General features: G+C 44.9%; 1 protein-coding gene and 1 long non-coding RNA gene across 5 annotated transcripts in view; one reads left to right on the top strand and one right to left on the bottom strand.

The window, feature by feature from the left end:
* RERE (arginine-glutamic acid dipeptide repeats) overlaps nt 1-1,436 on the bottom strand; it is a 424,018-nt gene extending 422,582 nt beyond the window's left edge. For all 3 annotated transcript variants that reach the window (XM_060621655.3, XM_060621656.3, XM_060621657.3), the window contains exon 1: nt 939-1,436. The gene's annotated coding sequence lies outside the window, so the exon portion shown is untranslated. The remainder of the gene's footprint in view (nt 1-938) is intronic.
* On the top strand, nt 351-21,575 carry LOC132671170 (uncharacterized). Of its 2 annotated transcripts, XR_009606974.3 has the most exons (4): nt 351-969; nt 13,513-13,605; nt 15,104-15,248; nt 21,250-21,575. It is a non-coding gene; the product is annotated as an uncharacterized LOC132671170 (long non-coding RNA). The 2 variants fall into 2 exon arrangements; XR_009606972.3 differs by lacking the exon at nt 13,513-13,605.
* The last annotated feature ends 314 nt before the right edge of the window (nt 21,576-21,889 follow it).

Raw genomic sequence — 21,889 nt, 5'->3', positions numbered from 1 at the left:
CTTTCTAAATGTCCCTTAAAATAGTAACACATACTGAAACATTTAAAGCACCCAGTTTCTCAAGGACACATTTTGCTTAAATCAATGTTTGAAGTCTGTAATCCAGAAAAAATTGTAAGCAAACCTTGGAAAAGAGGCAGAGGAAAATGACAATTCAACAATGAATCATTTTGTTTTCCTTTCAACAACTTCTCAAGCAACCAGTTTCAAAGGAAACCTGCAATACTTTCCCCCTCCCCGCGCACACACAGGCACACACACGCGCGCACACACACACACACACACTCACAATCTATGTAAAACTACCTCTCTTCCTTTCCAAAACCTTAAAAAAAATAAAAATAAAAATAGAAGCCACTCTCTTTCACAGAGCAAAACTCAAACATGGTAGTAAGAATCCTATTCTGCTCCAAGTGATTTTGGGCTAGTAATCACACAGAACAGAGAACTGGAGATTTAGAACACAAAGAAGGAATCTCTCCCTAATGGGAAAATGATACTTTAAGAAAAGTCCTCCCCCCAAGACCCCCAAATCCACAAACATTCAAGAAATGTACACTGTGGGTCTCTGACTTCCTTTCCTTTCCCCCACTACCCCCCACCCCCAGTTCGGCCAATAATTCAGTCACATGAAACAGTTTAACCTCAGACAAGTCAAACAAGAGCATGAATAAGCAGCAGAGAGAGAACAGGGGTCAGCAGGCGAGTGGGACAGTGACCTGGCCCGCACAGGGCCGAAGAAGTCCCCGGCCCTTTATGCCCGCCCCCCCCCCACCACCACCACCACCGGGCGCGCGCGGCTCGCACGCCGGCCTGCCCTTCCCGGCTCCCGGCGGACCCGGGCGTCCACGCCGGCCCCCTGCCACCCCATGTCCGTGCCCAGGACGAGGGGCCAGGAGAGAAGGTGGCCGCCACGCGCCGGCAACTTGGACACTTACCTTCCCCGGATGCGCTACACCATCAATGGAGGTGTGTTCGGCCGGCTCCCGGGAAAGTGGGGGACGGGGCGGGAGGCCCGCGGGGCTGGGGGCCGCCGGGCTCGGGCCGAGGAGGGGGCCGGCCGCGGGGACAGGGCCGGGGGCTGCAGGGGCTTCCCTCCCGTGACCTCGGGGGCGGTCTCCACTTGCTCCCTGCTCCTCGCTCGGCCGGTCCTTCAGGAGCGGGAGCCCAGGATCATGTCTGGTTTTGTTTTTCTGAGGGCGAGGGGCTCCCTGAGGATGATGGTGATTTTTTTTTTTCCTCAACTAGGAGAGAAAATGAGGCAGAGACAAGGTGGGAGGCGAGCGAGGGGAGAGCACGGGGGAGGCGGAGGCGGGGGCGAGACCCGAGTCGGACGAGCGTCTCGGGCGTGCGGGAGGAAGAGGAGGCTGGGAGCGCGGGGGGCGGCTCGCGAGCGTCTGTGGGAGCAGCGGCGCCTCGGCGATGGTGGCCGAGCCGCGGCGGGGCTGCTGCACCGACCCGCCGCCCACTCCGCGCTCGGGCCCGGCCCACCTCGCAGTATCGCGCCTCGCCATTGGCGCATCCGGAAGTGACGCGCGCGGAGGCCGGGCCAATGGAAAGCGGAGGGCGGGCGGAGGGGCGGGACTTCTTGCGTTCTATCTCTTTCTCTGTCTCTGTCTCTGTCTGTCTGTCTGTCTGTCTCTCTCTCTCTCTCTCTCTCTCTCTCTCTCTCTCTCTCCCTCCCTCCCTCCCTCTCTCCCTCTCTCCTTTTTTTTCCTTTCTAATAAAAAGAGCAGAAGAGAAGGAGGGGAGCGGCCGCGCTGTGCGGTGCCGACGCCAGGGCCCGGGCTCGAGCGCGCGCTCCGGGCGGCGGCCTGGCGGTGGGCTGGGCCCCCCACCCGGGCGCGTCTTTGTGCGCTGCCGGGGTCGCGGCGCGCCGCGGGCAGGTCCCCCGGGCCGACCGCCCAGGGTCCCGTTGCTCTCGTTATTATCAGGGTCACAATTTGCCTTTTCAGCCACTTCAGACGCGGACTCCTATCCCGGGGCCGGGGCGGGGAGGGGGCGGGGGGGCGGGGGACACGGAGCGGGTTGCAGCGATTCGCTTTAAGGACCCCTTCGAAATTCCGATGAGAAGGAACGTTTTCAAAATAAGTCTGTGGCAGAAGATTAAGAAAGAGTAAAACGAAATTCTCAGATCGCGCTGCTTCTTTGAAAAGAATATAGCAAAGATGAAAAGCGTGGAAAGTCTCATCAAGGAATAAAGAAGGGACTAGAACCCCAGTCGCAGAGGGAATTTTAGACAGAGAGCAGTGTGCACAACCCTATGCCGTAAGTTTCACGCAAAAAATCCAAATACCACCTTTTTTTCTTCTGTCCCACTTCCCGAAAGGCTGGTAATCACGGGGTCTACGGTGCTGTAAGGGGAGAGAGGGGCAGGCCAAATGTTCATATTCTAGTTAATATAATTTATAGGAATGAGGGGTTTGGAAATTTTAATTATGACTAGCAGTTTTTGAAATGCATATCATGTTTATTGAGTTCTTTCACACACCCTGGCATGAATCCAGGGCGAATCATCAACCTATTGTTGGTTGGTTAATATACTGTAAATGCTATTGGTGTCCTTATACCATACACTCTCCCTGAAGGAGTTCAGATCTGTATATAATAGAATAATTAAGGGATACAACACATGCAAAATAATTCACTCATCTATTTCAAATAAAGTGATAATTTTCTCTTTGGAATATCTATTCAGATTATAATTTCCACATCCAGCAGTTTCTTTTAAGAATAATTAGGACTAGCAGATATTATTGGACGGTGACCCAAGAGAGCTAAAAACAAATAGGTCTGTGCCGTTACCTTTCTGAGTAACTTCCGGCAGGAAAAACCCTGTCTTGCTGCAATTCCTGCAGCTATGAAATGGGAAGAGTAGTTAGTAGCTCATTATATATCTAATAATGTGAAAACCGAATTTTACAGCATAATAAATTTCAGTAAAAGGCTCTGGACGTCCTAGATATGGATGGAACTATTCGACATCAGTTTGGAAATAATGAGGAGTAAAGGGTATTAGATGGCTTCAGTTTCCATCAAGATCTACATTTACAAGAGCACTCTTTCTAATAAAGGTTCAGCCCTGTGGTGGGCAAATGGACCACAGTTTTTCAAAAGATGCCTGTGAATCCTACACTACCATTCAGCGGAGAGGAGAGACCCTCTCAAGATCAGGAAACCACATTTATTGTAGTATTAGGGCTTGCCATCACTTCATTTATTTAAAAAACCGTAGCTAGGGGCGCCTGGGTGGCTCAGTCAGTTAAGCGGCTGACTTCGGCCCAGGTCATGATCTCGCGGTCCGTGAGTTCGAGCCCCCGCATCGGGCTCTGTGCTGACAGCTCGGAGCCTGGAGCCTGTTTCAGATTCTGCGTTTCCCTCTCTCTCTGCCCCTCCCCTGTTCATGCTCTGTCTCTCCCTGTCTCAAAAATAAATAAACGTTAAAAAATAAAAAAAATAAAAAACCATAGATTAAGGGGCCCCTGGCTGGCCCAGTCAGTAGGGGCATGCCACTCTTAACCTCAGGGTTGTGAGTTTACCCCCTATGTTGGACATAGAGCCTACTTTTAAAACATGTAGATTTAGGAGTCTCAAGATTTCACATTGTTACAAAGCATAACATTATGCTATCGCGCCATAAAATTAGCAAACTAGGTCTCTTTAACTGCAAAATCTCATGCAAGAATTGTGGTCCAGCCGTAAAGCTGGAGAGTACAGCCTTCCTGAGAGGCTGATAATGTAATAACAATACATCTTAATAAGGAAAACTATTAAACCATTGATTGAAAGCTTACTACATCCCAAGCACCATGCAAAGCATGTTGTATTCCTTAGTCCACTTAGTCCTGACAACAGCCCATGAAGTGTATTATTATCTCCATTTTAAAGGTCAAGAAACTGGGGCTTGGAGAAGTTAAATAACATGGTCAAGGTGAAAGAGGTCAAATATCTAGTGGGTTTTTTTCCCCCCGCTATGAAATTAGAATGCATTTCCTAAATCTCTTTTCAGCAAGCTTTAGAAAATGGGGATTACTTTTGGTTATTGAATTTGAAAATATCAAGAAGGATTTTTGTTAGTTATTTTGTGTATCTTACTATAGGTAGAAGTGATTTTATTTTGTATGCAGAGGTCACATCAGAAACATAAACCATTATTTCAAAGAAGCTGGGAGAGGAGTGCCTAGGTGGCTCAGTCGGTTAAACTTCCAACTCTTGGTTTGGTCTCAGGTCATGATCTCATGGTTGGTAAGTTCAAGCCCCAAATCGGGGTTCACGCTGCCAGTGAGGAGCCTGCTTGGGATTCTCTCTCTCCCTCTCCCTCCCTCAGCCCCTACCCCAACTGTGAATGCGCTCACTCACTCTCTCTTTCTCTCTCTTGCTCTCAAAATAAATAAACTTAAAAAAATAAATAAAAGAAGCCAGGAGAAAGAGGGATTATTTAATAAGTGATGTTGGGACAACCAGATAACTATATAAGAAAAAAAAATGCTGAAAAAAAATGTTTTAACTAGATTTATGTTATTCCTTTTTTTTTTTTAAGTTTATTTATGTATTTTGAGAGAGAGAGAGAGAGCGTGCGAATCCAAAGCAGGCTGTACACTGTCAGCCCAGAGCCCAACATGGGATTCAAACTCATAAACCATGAGATCATGACCTGAGCCGAAATCAAGACTCAGACACTTAACCAACACAGCCACCCAGGCACCCTAAGCATGCAACTCTTGGTCTCAGGGTCATGAGTTCACACCCCACATTGGGTGTAGAGAGAGACCTTACCATGGTCTACAGGATTCTGTAAGACCCATTGAGCCTCTATTTGTTAGCTTGAGTTTAAAAGTTTATTTTCTCTATAACCCACATTATAGGTTATGTTTACTCTTTTGTATATGTCAGATATTTTATGATTTGTTTTAATGAAACCATGAAAGTCATTAGAGGAATACTAAAAGCTTTTCAAATCATGGATTGAAGGAGTTTTTTCTAAGCATAACAGGAAATCCAGAAGCCATAAAGGAAAAACACCAATAAATTTTAATGCATACATATTTTACATCTCTATAAGACACAAAAGAACAGCACAACAATGCAAGAAACAAAAAAATTGAGGGAAAGTATTTTCAATACCTATAATATAATAATAATTATAATAAATTACCATAATATAATAAAGCTCTTACAAATTTGTAAGAAAAAATCAGACAAATGGACAAAATATATGAACAAAAAATTCATAGAGAAATGTGTTCAATAAACATGATTCAATAATAATAAAATAAATGCAAATTAAAATACTCTCTCAGATTAGGGAAAAAGTTTACCTTCACAATACCCAGTATTGATGAGGATGTGGGAAAACAGGCACTTTGATGCACTGTTGGTAAAAATGTAGTCATTCCCTTTTTTAGAACACAATTTGGCAACAACCTATGAAACAATTAAACACCCATACCTTCGACCCAGAAATTCTACTTCTAGAAAGCCATTCTACAAATAATCTTGCATAAATGTATAAAAATAATACAAACATATATATAACTGCAACATTATTTATAATAGTGAAAACCTGAAAAAACCCAAACACCCATCAACAAAGAATGTTTAAATAAATTATAGTACCAACATACAATGGAATGGAATACTTTATAGATTTCAAAAAGAATTAGGTAAATCTGAGTTGATACAGAATGACGATCGGGATTCAGAGTCAAGTCATAGAACAATTATGCAAAAGTATGAATCTATTTGTATTTTTTTTTTTTTTTTTTTGTAGTAGGCTCTCTGCCCAACGTGGGGTGGGTCTCGAACTCACAACCCCCAGATCAAGAGTAGCATGATCAGGGCACCTGGGTGGCTGTCAGTTAAGCGTCCAACTCTTGATTTCAACTCAGGTCATGATCTCAGTTTGTGAGATCAAGTCCCACATTAGGCTCTATTAGGAGCCTGCTTGGGATTTTTCTCTCCCTCTTTCTCTGCCCCTCCTCCACTATGCTCTCTTCTCTCTCAAAAAATAAAAGGGATCGCATGCATGCTCTTCCCACTGAGACAGCCAAGCCTTACCTATTTGCATTTTTTTAAATTTTTTATTTATTTTTATTTTTTTATTTTAGAGAGGAGGGCAGGGGTTGAGGGAGAGAGAGAGAGAATCTTAAGCAGTCTTCACATTCAGCACGGAGCCCAACTTGGGGCTCGATCCCACAAACCTTAAGATCGTGCATGACCTGAGCTGAAACCAAGGGTCAGACACTCGACGGACTGAGCCACCCAGGCACCTCTATTTGATTTTTAAAAGGACGAGTTTGTAGGGGCACCTGGCTGGCTCAGTCAGTTGAGCATGCAGCTCTTGATCTCAGGGTTGTGAGTTCAAGCCCCATGCTGGGTGTAGAGATTACTTAAAAATAAAAAAAGATCTTTTTTAAAAAGAGGGACAAATTTGCATCTGCTTCAAAAATGTCTAAAAACACATTCACCAGGAAAATGTTTGTAGTGAGTCCGCTGGGCATGGAATGAAGAGTAACGAGGGAACAGGAGACAGACTTGATTTCATTTGACTCTGTTCTGTTTGATTTTTTTCTCTTCATATCAAGCATGTATAATTTTTATAATTAAAAAAAAAAAGAATTCAAGTTCTTTGAACATATGGCTGGTAACTAGCCTTCATAATTCACCAGAAGTACTCAAGCTTTAGAACAAGTAAATTATTTTCCTCTAAAATGCCTTCGGCAAAACTGGGGTGCTTTATCAAGACTGGTAACAAACTGAAGCTTGTTTCTAGGCATTTTCTTTGAAATTGCCTTCCAAGGTTATGTGGTGCAAACGCCAGCCAGCACTGTGCCCCAGCCACCTCCCTTCGCACTTTTCCTTTTTTTTAAACTTTTTTTTTTAATGTTTGTTTATTTATTTTTGAGAGAGAGATAGAGAGCGAGCAGGGGAGAGGCAGAGAGAGAGAGGGAGACAGAATCCCAAGCAGGTTCCATGCCGTCAGCACAGAGCCTGATGTGGGGCCCGAACCCACAAACCATGAGATCATGACCTGAGCCGAAACCAAGAGTTGGATGCTTAACCAACTGAGCCACCCAGGCGCCCCTGCACTTTTTCAGGTGGAGCCAGAACAGAGCTCACTACTCCTTCCCACCGTGGTCTGTCTGCGGATGCTTAACGCTCACCTTAGGTTTACCGACACCGGGGGTTCGCTTCACAATGTGTTGTACATCAGAATTGCTGCCTCCTCAGTCTTTTCTCTCAGAGCCAGTAAGTAACCCCTGATGGCCTTTGACAGTCCCTCCACTGAGCCGGAATGGAGCCCTGGGTGATTCTGGCCCTTACTGCAGGAGGCACCTGTCACACATGCAAAAACATGTACAAAAGTGAAACAAACAGGGGCGCCTGGGTGGCTCAGTCGGTAAAGCACCTGACTTCGGCTCAGGTCATGATCTCATGGTTCACAGGTTCGAGCCCCGGGTCGGGCTCTGTGCTGACAGCTCAGAGCCTGGACCCTGCTTTGGATTCTGTCTCTCTCTCTCACTCTCTCAAAAATAAGTAAACATTAAAAAAAAAATTTTTTTTAAGTGAAACAAACATCTTTCCAAAATTCAAAGCCCTTTTCCTTTGTGCGGATGTGACTGATTATGGACGGCAATTAAGGTTCTCCACTCAACTCCAGACTCTGATGAATTTTCTTTCAACCAAAGTAGAAGTGGGTCTATACACCAACACACCTACAGGTAGATCTCAAGGAAACCCTGCTCCACTAAACCATCAGATCCAGTGATCCATGATGCTTTTCTCTGAGTTACGCTTAGCCAGCCAATGCCACAGCATGCTGTCCGGAGGCAATGGGTGCCTTTGGGATGAGATCTAAACCCAACATCTGACCTCTGACCACATGTGGTCATTGAAAAGTCTCGTAGGGCTTCATGAAAGAATTAAGGGGAGGAGATGCTGATTTTCATTGTCCTGGCCCAATTCCAAGTTTGATCGTTCTCAGTCCTCCTCCTTTGTCTGCCTGCCATCTCACTGAGACGTGCTATTCCTCGGTTCCTGTTATAAACAGCTGTCCACTGTTACCCGAGCAAGCCAGAGAGCCGGCAAACTCCACCCTGGGGGAAGCTGCATTTCAAGATAAACATTTCCTCCGCATCTTTGGTAAATTACTTAGATTTACCTTGGAGGAAAGGTATAGTTTTCTAGAGAGAATAAAGGCATAGTAATGGGGAGTTAAAAATTATCCACAAGCCCTGTTTTGTCTAAACGGTGAACAAAGAAGACCGGAATTGATCACAAAGGGGCCCTCAGAAGGGGGAGTCCATAGGAAATAAATCTGAGATTCTGACATTTTATTTGGGAACCCAGAATTTAATCTTAAGCATTGATGAAGCAGGGGCTATTTGCCACCAAAATGCATTTCTTCAATCTAAGGCATATTTACAAACAGAGCAAACAGGCAAGTGACTCTGTAAACCAAAGGAAACGAAACACATCCTCTGCCGTTCGAGCTTCAGTGTCTATGTTGGTCGTGTCTTGGCCCCTCAATTTAATGCTCCCTCCCTCCTTTTCATTCAACACAAGACATCTTAATTTCAAAATATCATCCCCAAAGGTTTCTTTCTAATACTCCAACTTCCAGAGTAATTACTCTCTTTAATCTTAAAAAGACAATTTAGGGGCACCTGGGTGGTTCAGTCGGTTAAGCGTCCAACGTCGGCTCAGGTCATGATCTCACGGTTCATGAGTTTGAGCTCTGTGCTGACAGCCCAGAGCCTGGCACCTGCTTCGGATTCTGTGTGTGTCTCTCTCTCTCTGCCCCTCCCCCGCTCATACTCTGTCTCTCTCTCTCTGTCTCTCAACATTAAAAATGTTTTTTTAAAATTACTCTTAAAAACTCTATTAACTTTTTTCTTTTTTAATATATATTTTTTTAAATTTTTTAACGTTTATTCATTTTTGAGAGACAGAGAGTGAGCAGAGGAGGGTCAGAGAGAGAGGGGGGACACAGAATCTGAAGCAGGCTCCAGGCTCTGAGCTGTCAGCACAGATCCCAAAGTGGGGCTCGAACTCACAAACCTTGAGATCATGACCAGAGCTGAAGCCAGTTGCTTAACCGATTGAGCCAGCCAGGTGCCCCTACCCTTGATACATGTCAAAATAGTTAACCTTGGGCACCTGGGTGGCTTGGTCGATTGAGCATCCAGCTTTAGGTCATGATCTCATGGTTTGTGGGATTGAGACCCATGTCAGGCTCTGAGCTGACGGTGTGGAACCTGCTTGGGATTCTCTCTCTCCCTCTCTCTCTGCCCCGTCCCTGCTTGCACATGCTCTCTCTCTCTCTGTCTCTCAAAATAAACATTTTAAAAAAGTATTTTAAAAAATAGAATAGTTATCTTTATGGTGGATGTTTGGCCTCTTTTAAGTTTATTTACTTATTTATTTTTAAGTAATCTCTACACCCAACATGTGACTCGAATTCAAGACCCCAAGATCAAGAGCCACATGCTCTTTCAGTCAGCCGGGCGCCCCAATGTTTGGCTTTTCTTATAGAGAAAATGCAAAAGAAGCAGACCACAAAATACAGAATGTTCATATTCTTTTGATCAATAAAAACATCATAAGAGGGGCAGCTGCCTGGCTCAGCATTCAACTCTTGGTCTCGGGGTTGTGAGTTCAAGCCCCACATTGGGTGGAGATTACTTAAAAATAAATAAAATTTATTTAATTAAAAATGTCATAAGAATGATTTCCCAAACATCCCCCCAAAAGGCCGTCAACCAATCTCCAAAAGAGCCCCATTACCTTCAAATTAATAGCAAATTCTTACTACAGATATAGGATAGAGAACGCCTAGACAAGCTGTGATGGCTCTTTGCTATACACAGAAGCATGTTCCTCCTCTAACCTAGGTACGCAATTACAATCCCAGGGTGAAAGGAATTGTCTAGAGTCAGGGAGAGGTGACAAAGGGACAGAAAAACTTTGGGTAAACTGATTACCACTAATAAAGGAAATGAATTTCAGTCTCTGTAATTAAGGATAAAGTACAGGAATAACAATACTTGGTTATATTTATTTATTTATTTATACTGACTCTTGATTTCAGATCAGGTCATGATCTCATGGTTCCTGGGTTCAAGCCCTATGCCGCGTTGGGCTCCTTGCTGACAGCAAGGAGCCCGCTTGGGATTCTCCCTCTCCCTCTCTCTCTGCCCTTCCCCACTAGTGCTCTGTCTCTCTCTCAAAATAAATAAGTAAACATTAGAAAAATTAAATATAAATAGATTTTTTTTATAATCTTACAGAATTTTTTTTAAACTTCTTTTAGAAGCCCCTGATAATATACTCATGAAGATGCACTCCCAAACCCAAAACAGAAATCAAATAGTATGGGTTAAAGACTCAAATGTGAAATGCAAAACTACAGAAATTTTAGATACAGTGTATGAGAAGCTGTTGAATAAGACCTAAAAAGCACAACCTGGTGAAAGACACAATTGACTAAAATGATCTCAAAGACTTCTTATGAGAAATTACATTAAAATAAGTGGGAATCACATGTTGGGAAACGATCACTGTAATTTCCATAAGCATGACAGGATTAGTGATTAGAATCCATAAAGAATGCTTATAAATCTATTCAAGATGGGGCCTCTGGGTGGCTCAGTCGGTGGAGCATCCGACTTCAGCTCAGGTCATGATCTCACGGCCTGTGAGTTCGAGCCCCGCGTCGGGCTCTGTGCTGACAGCTCAGAGCCTGGAGCCTGCTTTGGATTCTGTGTCTCCCTCTCCCTCTGCCCCTCCCCTGCTCATGCTGTGTCTCTCTCTCTCCATGTCAAAAATAAACTTTAAAAAAAATCTATTCGAGAAAGACAACCCAACAGAAAAGTAGTTGAAGGTAAGAACAGAGAATTGGCAGGGGCACCTGTGTGGCTCAGTCAATTGAGCATCCAACTCTTGATTTTAGCTCAGGTTATGATCCCAGGGTTGTGGGATCGAGCCCTGCACTGGGCTGCACGCTGAGCTGGGAGTCAGCTTGGGATTCTCTCTCTCCCTCCCTCTATACCTGTCTGCCCTGCTTGAGCCTGCTCAATAAATACATACATACATACATACATACATACATACATACATACATACAGAAGTAAAGAACAGACAATCGGCAGAAGAATCTGTATGTCCAGTAAACACAAAACGATGTTCCATCTCTCATGTCCTCATTCTTGGCAGTTTCAATACACACATAGATGACCCTTCTAACAACTGGCTTCTTTTGTGTGTGTGTGTGTGTGTGTGTGTGTGTGTGTGTGTGTGTGTGTGTGCGCGCGCGCGCGCATGTGCACATGCATGTGTGTGTGTGTTTTAATTGTCAAATACACATAACAATCTATCATCTTCATCATTTTTGAGTGTGCAGCTCAATAAACTACATTCACACCGTTGTGCAACCAGCCTCCATGTGCAAGATGAAATTCTTGCAAAATCAAAACTCTATATCCATGAAACAACAACTCCCCATTTTGCCCTCCTCCGCCAGCCCCTGGGAACTACTATTCCGCTACTATTTCTGTTTCTATGAATTTGACCACTCTAGATACCTTATATAAGTGAAATCAAACAGTATTTGCCTGGCTTATTTCAGTTAACATAACATCCTTGTATTAATTTGCTAGGGCTAGCGTACAGAGTGCCACAGACTCAATGGCTGAAAACAGAAATGTATTTTCTCACAGTTCTGGAGGCTGTAAGTCTGAGATCAAGGTGCCAGCAGGTCTGGTTTCTCCTGAGGCCTCTCTCCTTGGCTCATAGGTGGCTGCCTTCTGATTGTGTCCTCACCTGGCTTTTTCCACGTGTGTGCATCCCTGGTGTCTCTTACTCTTCTTTAAAAAAAAAAAAAAAAAAACCTTTTTTTTTTCAGGTCACCTGGGTAGCTCAGTCGGGTAAGCTTCCGACTTCAGCTCAGGTTATCTCACAGTCCGTGAGTTTAAGCCCTGCGTCGGGCTCTGTGCTGACAGCTCAGAGCCTGGAGCCTGCTTCGGATTCTGTGTCTCCCTCTCTCTCTGCCCCTCCCCCACTCATGCTCGGTCTCTGTCTCTCCAAAATGAATGAACATTAAAAAAAAAAAGAATTAAAAAAATGCACATGAAGCCCTCATAGTTGACTGTGGACATTGCTTAACTACATGTAAGATTGAGTTCACTCATAGTCAGTATGAGTATATAGCAGATTTGAGCTTTGGCATTGACTACTGTCAGGTGTAAATTTTTGAAAACTTTTTTTTTAATGTTTATTTTTGAGAGAGAAAGACAGAGGGTGAGCAGGGGAGGGGCAGAGAGAGGAGACACGGAATCTGAAGCAGCTTCAGGCTCCGAGATGTCAGCACAGAGCCCAACAGGGGGCTTGAACCCACGAACCATGAGATAATGACTTGAGCCGAAGTCGGACATTTAATCGACCGAGCCACCCATGCGCCCCATTGAAAACTTCTGAATGAAGTTGATTATAACACTTTGGGGGAAAAAACTACTTAGTTGAAGTCACTGAAATGTATCAAATCAATTTTGGTGATCTCATTTAAAATAAATTCTCTGTCCTCTAATATTTCTATTAACTCATGTTAATACAGATTAAAATAGACAAACGTTAAGTATACAAAGCTACGGGCATTGTTTTAATTTCAAGTATTCTCTGAGAACATGTGATTAGACCGTGTATAGATAATGGTGTGTATATGTGTTCCAGAAGAATTCAGATTCTTGTCTTCCGGAAATAAATCTGAGTTGGTCCTAATACCACATCCCCAGTGACTCGACGCCCTCCTCCTCTTCTGTGTCTGTTTACATTCCATGGTCAAGCACTGTACCCTCTGCCTTCCACACACCCTCAGCAACCTGCCTCCTCACTTCCTAATATTCCCTGAGCCAAACCACAACCCTGGTGATAATTCCAACTTGCTGCCTGCTCGGCACCTGCACCTGCCCAGCCAAATGCGTCTGGCATCACACGGCCTGGTTTCATTTTAAATTCATGACCACAAACCTCAAGTGGACTCTTAATGCCCTTGGCAATCATAGGCTACTTAACCCAGGTTCACTTCTCACCCAATGCTCCAGCAAGTTATCCACCTCCCTTCCTCCCTCCTCAAACCTCCAACCCCCCTCCCTTCTTTCTGAGGTCACTGTGGATATTGACGTGATCAGCAGAGGAAGTCCGCAGACTGCCCACTCCCCACATCTATCTCTCCATCTCTGAACCCCACCCGCTGGCTTCCTGCCTGCTCCCGTAGATGAATCACCTACAGTGCTATGGACGTCTAGCCCTCTGCTTTGACCCCTCCCCTCCCATCATTCATGAGTACCACTCAGCCCTTCTCCCCTTTTTCTGATACATCTTTCTTATTTTTATTTTTATTTATTTATTTTTTGCTGTCTGCTGGACCAAAACTTTTTCTACCGACAATGCCACGGAGCCCCGTGTTGCTAGAACGAAGAGCCAATTCTGCTTGCCACTTTCCTGATCTATTTGCAGCTTTTGATACAACTGATCGCGACCTCCTACCTGACAGACTCTTTCCGCTGGGCCGCCGGGACACGATCCTCCTGGTTTCCTGTTACCTCACAAGTGAGTATTTCTCAGTGTTTTTCAGTGATTCCTTTGCTTCTCCCCAGCCTCCGAGTGTTGTAGCCCCCAGGTGTAGTCCTTTTCTGCACCTACAATCCGTCCCCTGTTGATTCCATTCCATTCACTGTCATGACTTTAAAGACCACCTAATTGCTGATCATTCTCAAGTGTACGTCTCCGACCCAGACCTCCCTCCTGAACCCCAGACTCCTATAGGCCAAGGGCCGGCTCAGCATCTCCACCTGGATGTCTAAGGTATGTCAACTTTAATATCCCCAAACTAAGCACCTGCCCACCTGAGGTCTTCCCCATCTCAGTCGATAGCAACTCCATTCTTCCAGGTGCTCAAACTAAAACCTTTGAGTCTTTCACATCCACATCCAATCCATCAGAAAAATCCTATTGGCCCTGCCTCCTGACGATGTCCATGAGCTGACTGCTTCTTACCACCTCTGCCACTACCATCATAGTGCAAGTCGCTGTCGTCTCTTGCTTGGATTATTGCAGTGGGCTCTTAATTTCTGACCCTCTAGATAGTCTATTTCCAATTTGATAGCTGTGATTTTTTTTATAGTATAGGTTAGGGCGCCTGGATGGCTCAGTGGGTCAAGTGTTAAGTGGGGTAAGCGGGTTAAGCTCTTGGTTTCGGCTGAGGTCATGATCTCACAGTTTGTGGGGTCGAGTCCCACATCTGGCTCCTTACTGACAGCTCAGAGACTGCTTGGGATTCTCATTCTGCCCGTCCCCTGCTGCTTGTGCTCTCTCTATCTCTCCGCCCCTCCCCCTGAAAGTAAATAAATAGGGGTGTCTGGGTGGCTCAGTTGGTTAAGCATCCAACTTGATTTCAGCTCAGGTCATGATCTCATGGTTTGTGGGTTCGAGCCCCATGTCAGGCTCTGTGCTGACAGCATGGAGCTTGCTTGGGATTCTCCTTCTCCCTGTCTCTCTGCCCCTCCCCTGCTCATGCTTGCTCTCTCTCTCTCTCTCTCTCTCTTTTAAAAATAAATACAATTTTAAAGAAAGAGAAAGAAAGAAAGAAAGAAAGAAAGAAAGAAAGAGGAAGGAGGAAAGAAAAAAAGAAAAAGAGAGAAAGAAAGAGGAAGGAAGGAAGGAAGGAAGGAAGGAAGGAAGGAAGGAAGGAAAGGTAGGTTAGATTCTCTCACTGTGCAGTTCAAAACTTGACAATGACCCTGTATCAGTCAAGATGATCCCTGTTATGTTGTGGTAACAAATAACCCCAAAATTTCAGGGACTTAAAATAGCGATCATTTCTGGGGCACCTGGGGGGCTCAGTGGGTGAAGCTTCCAACTCTTGATTTCAGCTCAGGTCATGATCTCACAGTTCATGAGCTCGAGCCCCAAGTCAGGCTCTGAGCTGACAGTGTGGATCCTGCTTGGGATTCTCCCTCCTCTCTCTCTGCCCCGCCCCCGCTCACACAAGCTTTCTCTCTCTCCCTCTCTCAAATAAATAAACAGTGATCATTTCTTTCTCATGCAGCACATCCATCTGAGGCAGCAGCAGGGAGCCGCTCGTCACCACCGTTGATCGTTGATCGGAGACTGGGGCTTTCAGCTCAGGATCCTACTTGGATGTTTCTGGTCGCCTTGGCAGAAGAGTAAAAAGCTCTAGAAAATTATCACTGGTAATCAACTGCCTCTAAAGCAAATTCTCAAAGCTCAGTGGCCAGAACTGTTCGCACGGCTTGATAAGTCCTTAAGATAGCCAGGAAGTGTCATCCCACTCCATTCTGAGGGCCGGGAGCTAGAAATACGTGGTGCTCTCCTGAACACCATGGGCTCCCAGCAGTGCTCAAGATAGAAAAGCACAGTCCTCACACCAGCTTGTGAAGCTCTGCATTAGCAGCCGTCGCCCCCACCTCTCTGGCCTCACCGCCCCTGCTCTCTCCCTGCTACCATTACCATTGCCTCCGAGACGCCTTTCCTCTGCCTGCGTGGCTCTTCCTTCAACGATCTGTACGATAATTCCTTCACCTCCTACCCTGACCGATTTATGAGGGCAGGGAAGGCAGGGGCCGTGTCTGTTTTGTCCACGGATGTGCCCCCCACAAGCCAAGCCCAGATCAGCACCTGCCCAAGACAGGAGCTCAGGAATTGTCGCTTCAGTGAATGATCCTCACTAGTGGTCAGGAAAATACAAAGGAAACCCGCAAAACATTGCTTCACACCCATGAGATGATAAAGCGTACAAGTCTGACAGTTGCAAGCCCTGATGAGGAGTTAGTGAGAGGAAACTCCTGCGCTGCTCAAGAGGGCACGCTGGGTGCGGCCACTCTGGGCAATCTGGCACTCCGGAGTCAAGTCCAAGGTAAGTGCGAATCGTTACGACCCGGCAATTTCACTTCCCAGTGTTCACCCTGAAGAACCCTCATCCACATATGTGCAAGGAGCCATGCAAAAAAATGTTCACAACAGCATTGCTTACAATAGGGGAAAAAATGGAAACAACTAGAATTTCCATCAGCCAGACACTGGATAAATGATTGTCATATCCGAGGGACCATCGTAAAGCAGTTACAATGAATTATTTTATAAGTATTGACTTCCAGTGTAAGGAGATTGGAAGCTGCTTTCATTCACACAGCAGGAAACCAAGCTGAGAAATCTGAAAATCTGCAATTATTTTTAGACCTGTCAGAGAACTGAGGTCACAGGGCAAGCTGCCAAATTGGGAGAGGTGGACTTAAAGGTGCAGAGAATCACAACTTACCTGAGCAGAAACTCTACGGGAACCAGTACCTGAGAAGGTATTCTAGTCGACATATTGCTGGAGGCTCAGTGTGGATAAGCTTGAAAGTTAAAAACCCCAGGGGCCCCTCACACTTGTGAGTTTTACCCCCAGGAGCCCTTCCAGATCCTCACAGTAAAGATCCAGAAAAAACCCCCTCACACCTCACCAGGGGAAAGGGGAAAGGAGCCGTTTTGGTATATACCCCGAGGATTCTGTTCCTCTTAACAAGCCCTGCCCTCAAAAGAAACCATTTCACCAGAGCCTAATGGACCCAAGAGAAAGGAAATATCCAGCTGCAACCCCCTCGAGCCTTTCTAGTTTACCAAAGGGGGTAAGGGAGCTGAGAAGCCCTGGGAAGTCACAGCCCACAGGCACAGGCTCACCAAAAGACCAAGACCTCATAATCTACACCCACCATGTCATATTCCAGCTGCAGAAAATCACAGGCAAAGACAAATTTTGAAAGAGGCCAGAGGAAAAGGACTTACCTATGGAGGAGAGAGGAAAGAATGACACAGAATTTCCCTTTGGAAACCATGCAGGCAAGAAACGGATGGAAATATTGAAAGTGTTGAAAGAGGGGCACACCTGGGTAGCTCAGTCGGTTAAGCATCCAACTCTTGATCTCCGCTCAGGTCTTGATTGATCTCAGGGTTGTGAGTTCAGGCCCCACATTGGGCTCCGTGCTGGGCATGAAGACTACTTAAAAAAAAAAAATTTTTTTTTTTAAAAACATTGACCCGGGGGGTGGGGGCGCCCAGGTGGCTCAGTCGGTTAAGTGTCTGACTTTGGCTCAGGTCATGATCTCACAGTACGGGAATTCAAGCCCCACGTCGGGCTGTGTGCTGACCAGAGCCTGGAGCCTGTTTCAGATTCTGTGTCTCCCTCTCTCTCTGACCCTCTCCAGTTCATGCTCTGTCTCTCTCGATCTCAAAAATAAATAAACATTAAAAAAATTTTTTTTGAAAGAAAAAAATTCACTAACTTAGAATCCTGTACCCAGTGAAGTTATCCTTCAAAAGTCAAGGAGGCAGACGCCTGGCAGGCTCAGTCAGAAGAGCATGCGACTCTTGATCTCGGTGTCATAAGTTTGAGCCCCATGTGGGTGTAGAGATTACTTAAAAACAAAAACATCTTTTTTTAAAGTTATTTATTTAGAGAGAGAGAGAGAAAGAGAAAGAGAGGGAGAGAGCATGAGCGGGGGAAGGGCAGAGAGAGAGAATCCCAAGCAGGCTCCTTGCTTACCAGCACAGAGGCCAAGGCGGGGCTTGATCCCATGAACCATGAGATCTTGACCTGAGCCAAAATCAAGACTCGGACACTTAACCTACTGAGCCACCCAGGTGCCCCCAAAATAAAAAATCTTTTAAAAAGGAGTAAGGATGGGGCGCCTGGGTGGCTCAGTCAGTTAAGCAGCCAACTTCGGCTCAGGTCATGATCTCGCAATCCGTGGGTTCGAGCCCCGCGTCGGGCTCTGTGCTGATAGCCCAGAGCCTGGAGCCTGTTTCAGATTCTGTGTCTCCCTCTCTCTGACCCTCCCCCGTTCATGCTCTGTCTCTCTCTGTCTCAAAAATAAATAAACGTTAAAAAAAATTTTTTTTAAATAAAAATAAAAAGGAGTAAGGAGAAATAAAGAATTTCTCAAACCAAAAAGAGAATTTGTTGCCAAGTAGACATACTTTCCAAGAAATATTAAAGTAAGTTCTTCATAGAGAAGGAAAGGACATTGGTCAGAACTCAGATCTACAAAGAAAGGAAGAGCATTAGGAAATAACGAATAAAGGTAAAATGATTTATGTGTAGTGATACCAAAAAAAATTCTAAGGAGCGTAATGCTGAAGGAAAAAGGCAATTTGCAAACAGACATTTATAGAATGAAATCATTTGTAAGATTTATAAAAACATACTATACAATGCCGGAGTATTATGTGGATACATGTATAAGAAGTACAATTATAAAAAGTCACTATGGAGAGTCAGACCAATTTCAATATAGGTTAAGCCTATGAAGGTTGGCAGGACTGTGGCGTGAGAAGAATCTTGGCGGTATTTGTAATATTTTATTTCCTTCAAAAATATCTGAAGCAAATATGCAAAAAGAACATTTTTAAAAATCTATTTGTCGGGGCACCTGGCTGGGTCAGTCAGTACACTATGTGACTCGATCTCAGGATCAAGACCATAGGTTCGAGCCCATGTTGGATGTAGAGATTACTTAAAAATAAAATCTTTAGGGGCACCTGGATGGTTCAGTGGGTTGAGTGTCCGACTTCAGCTCAGGTCATGATGTCGCAGTTCGTGAGTTCAAGCCCTGCATTGGGCTCTGTGCTGACAGCTCAGAGTCTGGAGCCCCCTTCAGATTCTGTGTCTCTTTCTCTGTCTTCCCCTCCCCCATTCACGCTGTCTCTCTCTCTCTCTCAAAAATAAACATAAAAAAAATTGTTTTAGGGGCGCGTAGGTGGCTTAGTCGGTTAAGTGTCTGACTTCGGCTCAGGCTGTGATCTCACCGTTGGTGAGTTCCAGCCCCATATCAGGCTCTATGCTGACAGCTCAGAGCCTAGAGCCTGCTTTGGATTCTACGTCTCCCTCTCTCTTTGCTCCTCCCCCATTTGTGCTCTCTCTCTCTCTCTTTCTCTCAAAAATAAATAAATATAAGAAAACTTTTTTAATAAAAAGTAGAAAATCATAAAAAATAAAATAAAATCTTTAGGGGCACCTGGATGGCTCAGTCGGTTAAGTGTTCGACTCTTGATTTTGGCTCAGGTCATGATCTCAAGGTTCATGGGTTAAAGCCCTGCATCGGGCTCTGTGCTGACAGTGTAGAGCCTGCTTGGGATTCTCTCTCTTCCTTTCTCTCTGCCCCTCACCTGCTTATGCACGTGTGTTCTCTCTCCCACAAAATAAATAAACATTTTAAAATAATAAATCTTAAAAAAATAAAAATAAAAATCTATTTGTTATATTCTGTACTTAGAATGTTAAGGAAAATTTTTTTTTAATTTTTTTTTAATTTTTTTTTTTTAACGTTTATTTATTTTTGAGACAGAGAGAGACAGAGCATGAAGGGGGGAGGGGCAGAGAGAGAAGGAGACACAGAATCGGAAGCAGGCTCCAGGCTCTGAGCCATCAGCCCAGAGCCCGACGCAGGGCTCGAACTCACGGACTGCGAGATCGTGACCTGAGCTGAAGTCGGACGCTTAACCGACTGCGCCACCCAGGTGCCCCTTAATTTTAAGAAAAATAGTAGCCAATGGGATGCCTGGCTCACTCAAGGGGTAAATCATGTGACTCTTGATCTCAGGGTTGTAAGTTCCAGCCCCACAGTGAATGTAGAGATAATTTAAAAATAAATTATCTTAAAAAAAAAAAAAAAAGGCACCTGGGTGGCTCAGTCAGTTAAGCATTTGACTTTGGCTCAGGTCATGATCTTGGGGTTGGTGAGTTCAAGTCCTGCCTTGGGCTCTGCGCTGACAGCTCAGAGCCTGAAGCCTGCTTCGGATTCTGTGTCTCCCTGTCCCTCTGACCCTCCCTCGCTCATGATCTGTTTCTGTCTCTGTCTCTCTTTGTCAAAAATAAACATAAGAAAAATAAAATAAAATTTACCTTAGAATCTTATGTTTCATCAGGGTAGAACCCTTGAAGTCAGCTAGTCAGACTCTGGTCTCAGCATCTTGAATATTATTGATTACTGTTTGGGTTGAATTGTGTCCCTAGCCCTAACTCCTATTCCCTCAGAATGTGACCTTGCTTGGAATAAGGTTGTTGCAGAGACAATGAGTTAAGATGATGTCATACTGGAGTAGGGTGGGCCCTTAATCCAATAGGACTGATGTCCTCATGAGAAGATGACCATGTTAGGGGCACCTGGGTGGCTCAGTCAGTTGAGCGTCTGACTTAAGCTCAGGTCATGATCTCGCGGTCTGTGAGTTCGAGCCCTGCACCGGGCTCTGTGCTGGCAACTCAGAGCCTGGAGCCTGCTTCGGATTCTGTGTCTCCCTCTCTCTGCCCCTCCCCTGTTCATGCTCTATCTCTCTCTCTCTCTGTCAAAAATAAATAAACATTAAAAAAGAAGATGACCACGTTAAAAAACGAAAAAGAAGATGGCCACGTAGAGACACAGACACAGACACTCAGGGAGAAATCCATGTGAAGATGGGGACAGAGGTTTGAGTGATGTGTCTACAAGCCAAGGGACACCAAGGGTGGCTGGCAGCCACCAGGAGCCAGGAGAGAGACCTGGAAAAGATTCTCCTTCAGAGCCCTCAAAAGGAAGCAACCCTTGGGTGCCTGGCTGGCTCAATGGGGTGTGCTACTCTTGACCTTGGGGTTATGAGTTTGAGCCCCATCTTGGGTGTAGGGATTACTTAAAAATAAAATCCTTTATAAAATAAATAAAATCTTTTATAGATGATATATAGATATAAATTTACATGTACATATACATATACATATACATATACATATACATATACATATAATTTTCTTTCCAGAAACATAGCAGCGATGCCGACATCTTAGTTTTGAACTTTTAGCCTCCAGAACTGCAAGGCAACAAATTTCTATTGTCTTAAGCCACCCAGTTTGTGGTACTTTGTGAGAAATAAGGAAACTAAGAGAATAATCTTGTTTCGGTGGGTTTTACCTCCTGACGTGTATCACATTAAGCATCTTTGAAACATAAGAATCTACCAACACACATTCCACACGCTCTCAGCACAATGACGTCATCACATGTCACACAGCTTCTGCAAACCCCCACTGTGCACCTGCCGTGGGATGAGAGCGACAAAGGCAAGTAACATCTTAGTTTGTTATGAAATGTTTTTGACCTCACAGACCCCAAAAAAGGGTCTCTTGAGAACTACCTACTAATCTAAATCTCTTCCTTTTTATAGATGCAGAAACTGAAGCTTAAGGATAGGAAGGAGACTCCCCTCAGCTTTGGGCTAATTAGAGTCTCAGCTTCCTGACTCAACTGTGGGGGTTCCTTGAACAACAAAGCCACAGAACAAATGTTTAGAGGAGGGGCAAAGGCAAGTAACTTGTGTGAAACCAACTAGTCTAGACTAGACAGTGCTTTATTCTTTGTTATATCATTAAGTACAAGTCCTTCCTCCTCCTTCCCTTCTTCCTTCCTCCCTCCTTCCTTCCTTCCTTCCTTCCTTCCTTCCTTCCTTCCTTCCTTCCAAGTAAGCTCTACGTCCAACATGAGGCTCGAACTCATGACCCTGAGATCAAGAATCATGTACTCTACTGACTGAGCCTGCTGGGTGCCCCAAGTACAGGTCCTCTAAATTGGCTTGTGCACAGCACTCGTTTTATTTTATTTTATTTTATTTTTAAATTTTTTTAACATGTATTTATTTTTTGAGAGACAGAGAGAGAGAGCACGAGCAGGGGAGGGGCAGAGCGAAAGGGAGACACAGAATCCAAAGCAGGCTCCGGGCTCCGAGCTGTCAACACAGAGCCCGATGGGGGGCTCGAACTCACGAACCGTGAGATCATGACCTGAGCCGAAGTCAGTCTCCTAACAGA

The sequence above is a fragment of the Panthera onca genome, chromosome C1 (genome assembly GCF_046562875.1).
Source record: "Panthera onca isolate mPanOnc1 chromosome C1, mPanOnc1 haplotype 2, whole genome shotgun sequence".
Taxonomy (NCBI): Eukaryota; Metazoa; Chordata; class Mammalia; order Carnivora; family Felidae; genus Panthera; species Panthera onca.
The sequence above is the reverse complement of the archived record's forward strand: the minus strand, read 5'-3'. Positions and strand labels throughout refer to the sequence as shown.